At 38.7% G+C, this 12,898-nt stretch overlaps 1 protein-coding gene across 1 annotated transcript in view; it reads left to right on the top strand.

Annotated features, from left to right (window-relative positions):
• The window catches only part of LOC138683303 (fibroblast growth factor 10-like), an 84,567-nt gene that overhangs the window by 63,402 nt on the left and 8,267 nt on the right, over nt 1–12,898 (top strand). The window lies entirely within an intron of this gene.

Below are 12,898 nucleotides of genomic sequence, written 5' to 3'. Positions count from 1 at the left end.
AATTTCTTAGTTCATTCACTTTGTCTCTTTATGTACTCCAAGATTGTCCAATGACAAGTGCCAATATTAATTGTCAATATACAATAATAAATATTTTGTCTGAAAAAGTTTAGACAGTAGTTTGTTTGCAAAGCACCCACCAGGGTTATGAGCTACTCATAATCCATGACTGGTAATCTTAAATCATACACAACATTGACCCAAACTACATAAATAAGAGCATTAGAATCAGTGACCTGCCTTTTATTTGACCACATCCAGGTCAGTCAAGAAAAGAATTTGGGGAGAAAAAAAAGCAACAAGGGACAAACAACAGTTAAGAATTTTAAGATATACTGAAATACTGTTTGCAGTCATTTTCTTAATACTGATCACCCATACTATGCAGCTGCCCTAATCTACACTTCTCATATGTTCATTGTCCCCACAGTCATTATGAAGTTTCCTTAAAAAAAGATGTTATTGTGACCAAGCAATATTAGGAATATTTGTGGCATTGTAGAAAAAAACCTGCTGAAAGTGTTGATGAGTAACTGCCACCTAAGCTAATTATGTGAAAAAGAGCTATCATTATAGCCGTCCAGGGGTAGTTTGCATTATAAACATGTGGAACCCATATTTTAAAATACCATGGATTCCTTTTTCCTGTGTCCTGTTTTCAGCTGGGATAGAGTTAATTTTCTTCTTACAGTACAGTGTGTTTGAATTTAGTGTGGGAATAATGTAGATAACACACTGATGTTTTAGTTGTTGCTAATTAGTGCTTATCCTAAGTAAGTTAAGGATTGTTCAGTTTCCCATGCTCTGCCAGCAAGCAGGTGCACAAGAAGCTGGGAGGGAGCATAGCCAGGACAGCTGACCTGAACTAGCCAAAGGGATATTCCATACCATAGAACATCATGCTCAGTATATAAACTGGGGGGAGTTGGTTGGGAGGGGTGGATCACTGCTCAGGCATTGGTCAGTGGGTGGTGAGCAATTGCATTGTGCATCACTTGTTTTTTTCTTGGGTTTTATTTTTCTTTTTTAAAAAATTTTATTATATTCCTTTTCATTACAATTATTATTTTTGTTATATTTTATTATTATTATTGTTGGTATTACATTTTATTTTACTTAAGTTATTAAATCATTCTTATCTCAACCCACGAGTTTTACTTTTTTTTTTCCAATTCTCCTCCCCATCTCACTGGATGGGGGGGAATGAGAGAGCGGCTGCGTGGTGCCTAGTTGCTGGCTGGGCTTAAACCACAACACTGTGTGAGGCAAAGACAGACATAAACCATTAGAACCAACAACTAATTGATGTGGTGGATTAGTGCATTTGGCAAGTTTCTGATTTGCAGGGAAAACACTAAAACATCCTATTTTTTTCCAGAGAAACATAGCAGTAGCAGGATACTGCTAGGAACTGTACCTAGCCATGGTCTAAAGAGGAGCCTGCAGAACTTTGTGATTTTTCTATTTTACCCCAAAACTAGGTCATTGTGCCCGTACAGATTTAGGAGAGGAACCTACCTGCCGCAGGCAGTGCAATGCACGTTCCCAAGTTTTGTGGTACAGTTATGCAGTGAGTTTCCCTCTGTCTCCTACCTTCCACAAGAAAATAAGTATTTTACACTAGCAAATGAGAGACCATATTTTTCCAGTCCTGTTGTCTCGCATAATAGAGAGTCAAGTTGAGATCCATTGTCCTGGTTTCAGCTGGGATAGAGTTAATTTTCTTCCTAGTAGCTGGTATAGTGTTATGTCTTGGATTCAGTATGAGAAGAATGTTGATAACACACTGATGTTTTCAGTTGTTGCTAAGTAGCGTTTATACTAATGTCAAGGATTTTTCAGCTTCTCATGCCCAGCCAGTGAGAAAGCTGGAGGGGCACAAGAAGTTGGCACAGGACACAGCCAGGGCAGCTGACCCAAACCGGCCAACAGGGTATTCCATACCATGTGACGTCACATCTAGTATATAAACTGGGGGGAGTGGGGCTGGGGGGAATCGCTGCTTGGGAACTAACTGGGCATTGGTCGGCGGGTGGTGAGCAATTGCATTGTGCATCACTTGTACATTCCAATCCTTTTATTATTGCTGTTGTCGTTTTATTAGTGTTATCATTTATCATTATTAGTTTCTTCTGTCCTATTAAACCTTTCTTATCTCAATCCACGAGTTTTACTTCTTTTCCCGACTCTCTCCCCCATCCCACTGGGTGGGGGGGAAGTGAGTGAGTGGCTGCATGGTGCTTAGTTGCTGGCTGGGGTCAAACCACAACATCCATCATAAGAACAAATGAGGCCCAAAATTAAACATAACTGTTGAATGAAACTGAAACTGTTGTCTCATTTTGATGTGCAGCTGAGCAGCCTTAGCTAGAACAACAGCTACAGTATGTGTCAGACAGTCTCAGTAGGAGGCAACAAACCTGTCATTTGGATAAAGATTTTTGAGAGACAAGTAGCAGAGGCCATCCGCAGCACACTGAGTTTTATAAGTGTGGTGGGTTGATCTTGGCTGGATGCCAGGTGCCCACCAAGCCACTCTATCACCCCCCCTCCTCAGCTGGACAGGGGGAGAAAAATGTGATGAAAGGCTCGTGGGTCAAGATAAGGACAGGGAGATCACTCAGCAATTATCATCACAGGCAATTAATTTAATTTATTACCAATCAACCAGAGTAGGGTAATTAGAAATAAAACCAAATCTTAAAAGAGCTTCCCCCCACCCCTCCCTTCTTCCTGGGCTCAACTTCACTCACGATTTCTCTACCTCCTCCCCGCCAAGCAGTGCAGGGGGACGGGGAATGAGGGTTACGGTCAGTTCATCACACATTGTCTCTGCCGCTCCTTCCTCCTCACACTCTTCCCCTGCTCCAACGTGGGGTCCCTCCCACGGGAGACAGTCCTCCACGAACTTCTCCAACATAAGTCCTTCTCACGGGCTGCAGTTCTTCATTAACTGCTCCAGCATGGGTCCTTTCCACATGTCCTTTCCATGGGGTGCAGTCCTTCAGGAGCACACTGCTCCAGCGCGGGTCCCCCACGGGGTCACAAGTCCTGCCAGAAAACCTGCTCCAGCATAGGCTCCTCTCTCCATGGGGTCACAGGTATGACCAGGAGCCCACTCCAGTGCAGGCTTTCCACAGGGGCACAGCCTCCTTTGGGTGCATCCACCTGCTCCGGCGTGGGGTCCTCCACGGGCTGCAGGTGGATATCTGCTCCACCGTGGACCTCCATGGGCTGCAGGGGGACAGCCTGCCTCACCATGGTCTTCACCATGGGCTGCAGGGGAATCTCTGCTCTGGTGCCTGGAACACCTCCTCTCCCTCCTTCTTCACTGACCTTGGTGTCTGCAGAGTTTTTTCTCTCACATTCTCACTCCTCTCTTCCAGCTGCTGTTGCGCAGCAGGTTTTTTTCCCCTTCTTAAAAATGTTATCACAGAGGCACTACCACTGTCGCTGATTGGCCTAGCTTTGGCCAGTGGCAAGTCCATCTTGGAGCCCGCTGGCGCTGGCTCCATGAGACATAGGGGAAGCTTCTAGCATCTTTTCACAGAAGCCACCCCTGTAGCCCCCCTGCTACCAAAACCTTGCCACGCAAACCTAATACAATGTGTCACAACTTTCATAAAATCTCTCATAGGGATACCTTTTTTCATCTGTTTGTACATACTCTGACTGCTTTAGCACCCCGGCTCACTTCTGTCTGCTCATACCTGTCAGTGTCTAAGTAGTGATTGGCTCCATTTAATTATAATTTGTGCCCCATTTGTGAATATATGTACTGTATCTGCTAGGAGCTTCTGACTGAGCAGCAGCTGACTGCCTGAGTAGTGAAGACCTACCTTTCCCGAGATTGCAGGTGATGGACAGCTACTTCTCCTGGCAGTCAACATGTGTTTGACTGTTTCTTCTGCAGTGCCACTGCCTATGTATTATTCCTTGTGTGTTAGGATGGGCAATAGATGGAACAGACTTAACTCCATCCAGTTTCTTTCACTTTGCTGTTATTCACATTGAAACTTATACAAATGGTAAAATACAGGAGGTGAACACAATGATTATGAATGTGAAAGATAATACAGGATTCCACCCAGGTTGAAATAGGCAGCTCCATACACCCCTCACAAAATTTACTGAGCTATACTAGTCTTATAAGCTTTTGACTGTCCTGTGTGTTTCTGTGAAGACCTAGAAATTTAAGATTTGGCAGAAATCCTGAGTGCCTGGTCCTGTCTACTAAATGGAAACATATATGGACTGCCAAGTTTCGATTAGGATTTGGATTGGGATCCAAGTTTCCTTATAAACACATGAAGTAACCTTTCTGCTCAATTCAGTACCCATCAGGCCTTAGAAGACCATAGGTCCATTCTTGGGCACCTCACTTCAAAAAACTTAGCCAATTGGAAAGAGACTGTAAAGAGAGCAATAGGTCTAGAAAACATATACTACTAGGAATGACTGCAAAAACTTGGATTGTTTAGTCCTTAGGGTTTTAGGTTGATTTGTTTTCTGTTGAGAGTTATTTCCAAGCCAGATCATTCCAATGATTTTGTTTATAGTGCTGCTCCACAAACAGTTATATTTGAAGAATTAGTGAACTTTAGCACAGAGGCAGGAAAAAGTATCTAGGGGAATGGAGGGCTGAAACTCTTTAAGCCATCTTTGTCAAGAAAGCTAACAAATCAGACAACTAGAACCCTGCATCTAACCATGTATACTAGATGGGGGTGGGGCTTTTTTGTTTTCCTTTTTTTCTCTTGGCATGTTAATTGCTATCATTCCTTGGTCAGTATGAGTCATCAGTTTTAACTCCTCCATCCCAGAAACAGTTCAGATAATGAATTCTGACGCTGTCTGTGTCTAATCTACAAGTTATCAAATCTTGCAATGTTGGGGTCAAGCACGCTGAGATCTTCAGACCCTTATATTTTCCATCAGCATTCACATAGCTGGCTGTACCTTTTCCTGTCTTGGCTCAGAGCATGGAGCTCAAGAAATCTGAGCTCTGATTAACAGAGCTAGGTATAGTTAGCTCTACCTGTAGCCATCCCATCTCCACAGCATGAATTAAATCCACATGAAGGAAGCAAACGTGTTTAACTTCCTTCCCACAAGATAGTTCCAGCACTTTGGCTAAATCTGATGACATTTTTGCATGTAAGTGATGAAAGTAATGGACAAGGTGAGGGCAGATCTGAACTCATCTTAACTGATAGTATAGATGTGTCCTCAAAGTCACTTCTTGCATTTCCTTTGCTTAAGTTTAACCCATCTAACTTTGGACATTTAATAGAGGGAGTGGTGGTGTTCTTTGGAGTTGCCTAGCTCTCTTCACTGACTAGAGGGGAAAATGCAGACTAACTGTGCTCCTGAATTAATTTCTTTTGCATGTCAAGATGTATACTAGCGTAAATTGATTCCTGCCGTTCTTGTAGCTAAACTTAAACTCCTCCTTTGGAGGACTTTATACTCCTCTTTGCTCTCGCTATTGCATCACTAACGAGGTTCTTTTCCAATGTACCCTATTGCTGCCACCCTTTCATTTATCTGATCTACAGAGGAGCATTGGTTGAGTGGTCCTTGCTCTGCTCTGAAATTAAAGTCATAAAAGCAGTAGATAAGGAAAGGAGAAGCAGCTTATTTTCCTTTAATCCCCTTGTGGGTCTGAGAAAGGGCTCTAATAATTAGTCTTTTATATGGTCTTTACGCACCATGGAGATTTCACATCTTATGGTGATATTGTGCTAATGCAGGAAGGCTCAGAGGTCTTGTTTCCACAGCCTTCCACAAATTTGGATACTTATCTGAGGCTTATCCAAACGCATCAGATGTGGGAATTGGACTGGAAAGCTCATGGGACATTCACATTTTGATCTAAATATGACACAGTAGCAGCTTGCTTTGTGGTCTTTCAGTACTTTTACTTCTGATTTAGAGGAGGTCTCAGCAAATATTAAATAATAATAAAAAGCACTGAACTGATTTTAACTTCAAATAATATTTTTAGTTTTAAGTCAAAGCTCGGGTTATGGTTCAGGTTGGTTCTTATTTGTGATTTCTGCCCATAACTGTGCCATCATGGGTTGTGAGATTTGTATCTTAAGCTGCCTTCCAAAGACAACCACAAAGTCCATAAGATTACATTTTAGTGGAACTACTTTGCTTCATTGAAAAAGCTTCCAAATGCAAGTCTTGCTTAGCCCATCTTCAGTTTCCTAGGTTTGTTTCATCTTCTACTCCACCATCATCTTCTTTCTGTTGTCAGTAATTCTTATGCAAAACAAATAAAAGATAGGAATAACAGTATAACTTCTGATTTGGGGATGTTTTCAACTTGCTTTGCACAGGTGTAAATGGTGAAGCAGAATGGAAATAGAGTCAGTGGCACTTCACTCTTCTCTTTCAAAACCACATCCAACCAATCTTCTCACTGCCTCAAACCACCCTTTTTCAAGCCACCTACTAAGAGCAGCTTTTTGAACTAGCAAATCTTTAATGTTATGCCTTATCACCAACTTTGTTTGACCCAAGCCAATGCCAGTCAAAGGAACCCCTTCAGAGAAGCTCCCTGGAGGGTGACCAAACCAAAGTTCTGAAAAGTCAGTTTAGAGGAACATTACCAAGTTCCCCCCTCTCCAGTTACAGGCCCAGCAGCTTCTTGTCATGATTTGGGAAACTGGAAAGTTTCAGAAGCTCTCAGTCATCATCACATTCCATCCATCTGAACTCACTCTTCATCTGTGGTATTTCTGCAGACAGAAGAAAAGGCAAGGGAGGGAGGGACTGCCTGTGGATTGCCACATATATGGAATCATCTCTGAAAGGGGAAGGCTCAGAATGGGGGAGGAAGATGCAAGGTGGTCCTGTTCCTCTACGTTAAGAGGACTGCAACTAGGGTTGCAAATGTTTGAAGTGCATTTTAAGAACTTATTACACAAATGATGCAGCTACAGAAAAATTGTCACTGCCTCACACTGCAAAGTTGAATTTGGTCCCAGAATCCAGTGGTTCTCATTGTTTGGATCCATTGCAGTACTGCCTTGATAATATATCTGATACTCTGTCAAGTTGTCTGGTTCCTAAAAAATTGCTTGACATAATTTCACACAAGTTCTAGGATATTTTGTAATTTTTTTGCTTCATATTACCAGCATTTTTATAAGAATATAGGACATTTGGAATTAGTGCACAGAATTACGTAAGTGAAATTTTTCACTTTTATTTTTTACAGTCCCTCTGTGCAGAGCAAGACAGCCAGTCAGCTTTCTGTTGCCTTGTCATTTATATAATGATCACTTTTATAAACTATAAAAATACAGTTTATTTAAGTTAAATATATTTGGTTTCTATTGGAAATATGTTTCTAGCCTTTGGGACCTGTAAAGAGAGCACGTGCATAGCTACAGGGCACATCTCAAGTTGATATTTAAAATGTTTATAATTATAATGAGTTGGAAATGGTTTGGGTATTGAAAACCATGCTTTTAAAGTGGATGTGGTCAAAGTGGATTAGTTGTAATTGTTGAAGTTTACAGAGTTACGGCTGTAAAATAATAAGTGTGCTATCTGTTTTAAAACCATAATGGAGGCCACAGAATTATTTTTTTATTATTATTATTATGTTTTCTTTTCCACGTTCCTAAAGAGCATGGAACCAGAAACAATTAACTATGATGAGAATTTTCCCCAAAAAAATATTAAGTTTTTGTAGTGCTTATTATCAAGCCTAATTACAAGTCAAATTATACCATGGAAATTATTTACTTTACACATTTTCTTGGAGTGAAAAGTTTTAAGCCATGGAAATGCCTGAGCCCAAGCAATGGTATAAAATCAGATACAAGAAACATACAAAGTAGTATTTGAAATGCCTTTTTTTGTTTCAATTTTCACAGAAAAGAAACATGAGCTCCAAGGAGAAGCTGACATAGGTTGGAATAGAAAAAGAACAAGATGAAAATGAGTTGGGTGATTTATCTGATTTTTACTTGATAAAATTTACTTGCTCTACTAAGTAGGTCAGCCAAGCCTCTAGAGATTCATTCTGAAAACTTGAGGAGAAAAATGACTCCCCAGATGACTGAGGAAGTAGTAAATATAATACCTCTGTTAAAAAAGGGAAAAAACCCAAAGATCTAGAGACAAGTCAGCATATCCTGAGAAAAAATATGGGAAAAGTAATTTTTAAATATATGTTATAAGCACCTAAGAAATTAACCAGAGAATTAATCAAAGAATTAATCAAAGAGAATTAATACCAAACCAACCTAACTTTCATCTGTGATGAGATAAAAATCTTCATGTATAGGAGAGAAGCAGTAGATACCATAAATTTGGGAAAGATTTTTGAAACTAATGTCTCTAATGATACTCTCTTAACCAAGATCAGCAAGCAAAATCTAAGTGAAAGTCTTACAGTATGGAAAGCCATACTCAGGAATTAGCAGTTTTTCACTGCCAATCTGAACAGAGATATCAAGTTCCACAAGAGTCTCTTCAAGGTATCTCCTAATAAAAAAATTCATTAATAACTTGAATGAAAGAATTGAAAATATGGTTATAAAAGTTGAAGGCAATATGAAACTTAGTTGCAAGGATTTTGGAGGATTAAATAAGAACTCAAAACAACATTGACAAATTAGAGAAATGATAAAATAAATGAGAGGCCACTTAACAGGGACATGTGCAAAGTATGAAATTTAATTAGGAGTAATTAAATTCACAACTATAGAATGAGGAATGATTGCTTACATTTCTTCCACATATCCAAGGGTGGTGGATCACAAATTGAACATGAATCAGTATAATCATATTACTGTGAAAAGGGGGAAGTATGCATAAATGTATGAGTATGCATAAATCCTTTGAAGGAAATATGAAATGTTCCTTCATGTATCAACAACGATAAGACTTCAATAAGAGTATTATGGCCATGCTGTGGGGACAAGGAACAGGAGCATTCAAAGGTCTAGAAAATCTGAAAGCTTTAAGGAAAGTATTGAAAAACTGGGCTTGTTTAGAGAGCAAAAGTTGGTAGGTAAGATAGGTAGATGTGATAATAGTTCCTGAATATGTAAAAGGTTTCTGCAAGGAAAAAAAAAAAATATCTCTTTTTCATGTTAGTTTACAGTTTAAACAAGAATTAATGGGCCCAAATTGCAACAAGGCCATTTAAATTAGATGCTAGAAAAACTTTCTAATGTAGATAGTGGAATAGGTTACCCAGGAGGGCATAGAATCTCATTTTTGAAAGTGTCTGAGAACAATCATCTGTCAAGAATGGTTTTTGTAACTAAGGCCAGTGGAGTACCCTTAGTGGTCTGGCATCCTTTCAGCCATATTGTCTGTGACTACACATCGGCTCTTACCTCCAAGCCTGCAGCACTTGAAGAATATGAAACTTTACAGAGTTAATCTTGAGAGCCCATGGAAATGATGTTTTTCATTGCAGTAGTATAGAAGTCCAATCGCGGCCCATGACTCTACTATATAAACCTTGAGGAAAATACAAAATTTTGTGTGCCCTCAAAGAAGTCAGTTTCATTAGATGGTGAAAACACTATAGTTTTAAGCTTCATGCTGTATGTCTCAATTTCTTTTTTCTTATATGTTCCTGCTGAATTTAATAATGACTCAAGAATAATCAAATACATATTTTCACCCTTACATCAGAGTAATTTGATTTAAATCCAGTCTATTTCAAAGTTCTGGAAAGTCCTTATGACTTCTGCTTGTAGATCTATGTCATATGAGTTGGTGCTCTCATGCTGACCTCTGAAATTTCTGTCTACATCACTGACACCTATGAAAAGATTCCTATCAAACTCATGAGAGAATCTCATCCTGAGAAAATCTGTAAATAATGCTGAATAATTTGCAATCTAGACAAAAGCTAGTTCTGTGCTTGTAACTAGCATGTAACTCCAGTGAAGTACCAAATTAGACCCCTGTTATCCAAGGGGTAATAGATCAAGAGTATTATATTTATTTGAAAGAAAAACAGCTATTAAAATTCCCCCTTCTCCCCCCAAAATACTGCAGAGGTTAGAATATGCAAAATTATCACTGAAAATTATATAACATTTTTCAACTTCCAAATACACAAAACACACTCAGTGAGAATAAATCCAGGATCATTGGTGATCAAACTGATCATAGTTCCAAAGAATTCAGCTACATTTGGCTCCAGTTAAATAGCATAACTAGGTATAATCTAGTTAGTTACTGTGGTATATAATGTAAATGTACTAACATTTGTCCTCATGACCTCCTTTCAGTTGCCCCATTGGGGATATAATGGAGTGTGAGATTGTGACCAAACCTTATCAGAAAAAATTACTATATTTTCATGAATTATAGGAATGTTTATGTTGCTTTAACTTGGGTATTGTACTGAAGAGCAGTGTATCTATCTCCAACATTCAAGTGAAAAACAGTTAAAATAGGTTAATTCAGTGCAAGTTTCTTATTTAAGCACTGTTCTCCTTCAGCTGCACTCAAAAATTTCACAAGTGTAAGAGTCAATTGAAATGGTCTAATATGGTGTTATTGTTACAAGGATAATATGACAAAATATAACTCAGTTTAATACATTTCAACATAAAAAAATTAATAATGGCACAAGTTATGCCAGTATGTCTTTTTTTTTTTTTTTTTTGTTACTGCTGCTATTAGAAATGCACTCAGCCTAGTTTTACTGGTTTCACAGTTTGGTTACAGCAATTGATTTCTGTAGAAAGACTTAACTAAATTCTTCTCATCACTTTTTGGCATGGAAAATACCAAAAAACCCATGTCACTCGTAAAAAGAAGTGGGCATTGTAGCAGTATTCACACCACATTCTTACCCTCTAATAGCTTGTCACCCATATAACTTAAGGCACTCAACTGTGTTTAATTTTGAGCACAAATACTTTAGGGGATGACCCATGGGAGGGAAATATTAAAGACCACTGCTCTATATTAATGCTCTTGCAGAAAATCAAGAAAGCAACTTTGGCTTTTCTTTGCTGTGAAAATAAGCAACATTTTAAGAGTAATACAAACATAATAGGCCTTCGCTGGTATGGACTCACTGATCTGCTTGCATCAATGCCATGACACTGGTATATATGAGCTAGCTATCAAGACCTAATTAATGAGCCCTCACAACTTTTTTTGAGATTAGAGAGTATAATTCTCTTCATCTTACATATGGAAAATGATATATGGCTCCTTTGCAACAGCAGACAAGTTAGCCTTAAAAGTAGGTCGTAGGTCTTAACTGACTCTTCCCTCACATTTTCTGGGTCTTCCTAGACTACAGAGTTCCCCTAAGTTATAGCTCCTCTTATTTCCACCTAAGCACCTTGTGCTAATTCTCAAGCTAACATTACATATAAGTAACTAATGGAAGTTATGTTTAGAGTTTTCATTTATCTAACTGGCCATATCTTTTTCTGCTTGGCAGTAGTTAGGCAGCTCCAGATATCAGAGGGGCCTTTGCTGCTACTGAGTTGGATACCACTGATGATGGAGTGAGCTGATTTTGGGAACTGTTGTTCTTACCCCCTTACAGGTAGCAGACTTCCAGTGTCATATGTAACTTGTGTCTTCACTCTGTTTGTTCAAGTCCATTGGGTTTCAAACCTGAGTGGCTATTAGCGCAGAATTGTTCTCACACAGCTGTAAGAAACTCAGTGGATATTCAGATCTGTCACAGCACATGTGAAGTTTTTTTTAGTTTATATGTGCAACTCCATCCTTAGCAATGCTGATTTTTCATGCCGCAATTAAGAATCTTACCATAAAAACCTTACAGCAGAAGGCTTTATAATTGTTTTTTAATAATACATGATCAATTGTGGCTATCAACATTTATATTTGCATTTTGATATCAGTATTTGTATTCTGAGGCACTCACAAAGAAATTAAAACAAAATAATCCTCCTCTTTCAGCTCTTTATAGGTTTGGATAAGAAACGTGGGTTTTTATTATTATTATTTCTGGTTTAATATGACCCATTTTCTGAAAGGCTTTACTAGATCTTAGACCTATTGTTTATCTTGCAGTTCTCACTGAAGTCTCTCTCATATGCAAAGACTCTAGACCTTGTAGCTGTGACCAACCTAATGCTTCTTGCTAAGTAAATACAAAGCCTCTGATAATTGCACTAGAATTTATATATCTTCATATCAAAATGTATGTAATTTATATATTAAAAAAATGCATCCAGGAAAGGCCACCTCTCCTTTCTTGACAATAAAAGGAGGTCTTTCATGTTAAATTGTTTAGTCTGATATTCTCTCTCTTTTTCATGCATATAAACAGTTTGCTTCCCAATAAAAATCAGCTATTACCTTGTCATGCTTGATTCACAGCCGCTGCCCAGCTACCATCAAAGCCTCAACTCCTCTGTTAATCCTGAATTGCATAGACCAGTACAATGGCCATACAGAATGGCTTTTGCATCATATATAAAGCAGCCATTTAAAAAAAAAAAAATCAGTGAAAAAACTTCCTCCTCACCTCACTGCACACTGAAGTCCACATGGTTCCACAGTCTGAACAGATTGCATTCAGTTTTCAGGGACAGAAAATCAGCATTTCCAGAAAAAGCACTGAATACTAAGTTACACTCTTGGCTTCAGTTGGTGTGTGGTTACCATAAGGAATTTTTAAGTAAATGAAAAACCATATGTATTTTCCAGTACTTCTCTGCTCAGACAAAAAGCATAGAACAGATTTAGGAGGAAGTTATTGCAGATTCCTTTCTTTTTAAGTGCTTGGCAACTCATCAATGTTTTTTTCATCTGATCTATTCGTCACATTATTTGTTGGCTTAGTCTAGGATGATTTTCTTTAAAATCTCAACACTTTTGCCCCTCCTGTAATTTCCCCTGTCGTGACCATTGAGTT

The sequence above is a fragment of the Haliaeetus albicilla genome, chromosome W, assembly GCF_947461875.1.
Source record: "Haliaeetus albicilla chromosome W, bHalAlb1.1, whole genome shotgun sequence".
NCBI classification, from domain to species: domain Eukaryota; kingdom Metazoa; phylum Chordata; class Aves; order Accipitriformes; family Accipitridae; genus Haliaeetus; species Haliaeetus albicilla.
The sequence above is the reverse complement of the archived record's forward strand: the minus strand, read 5'-3'. Positions and strand labels throughout refer to the sequence as shown.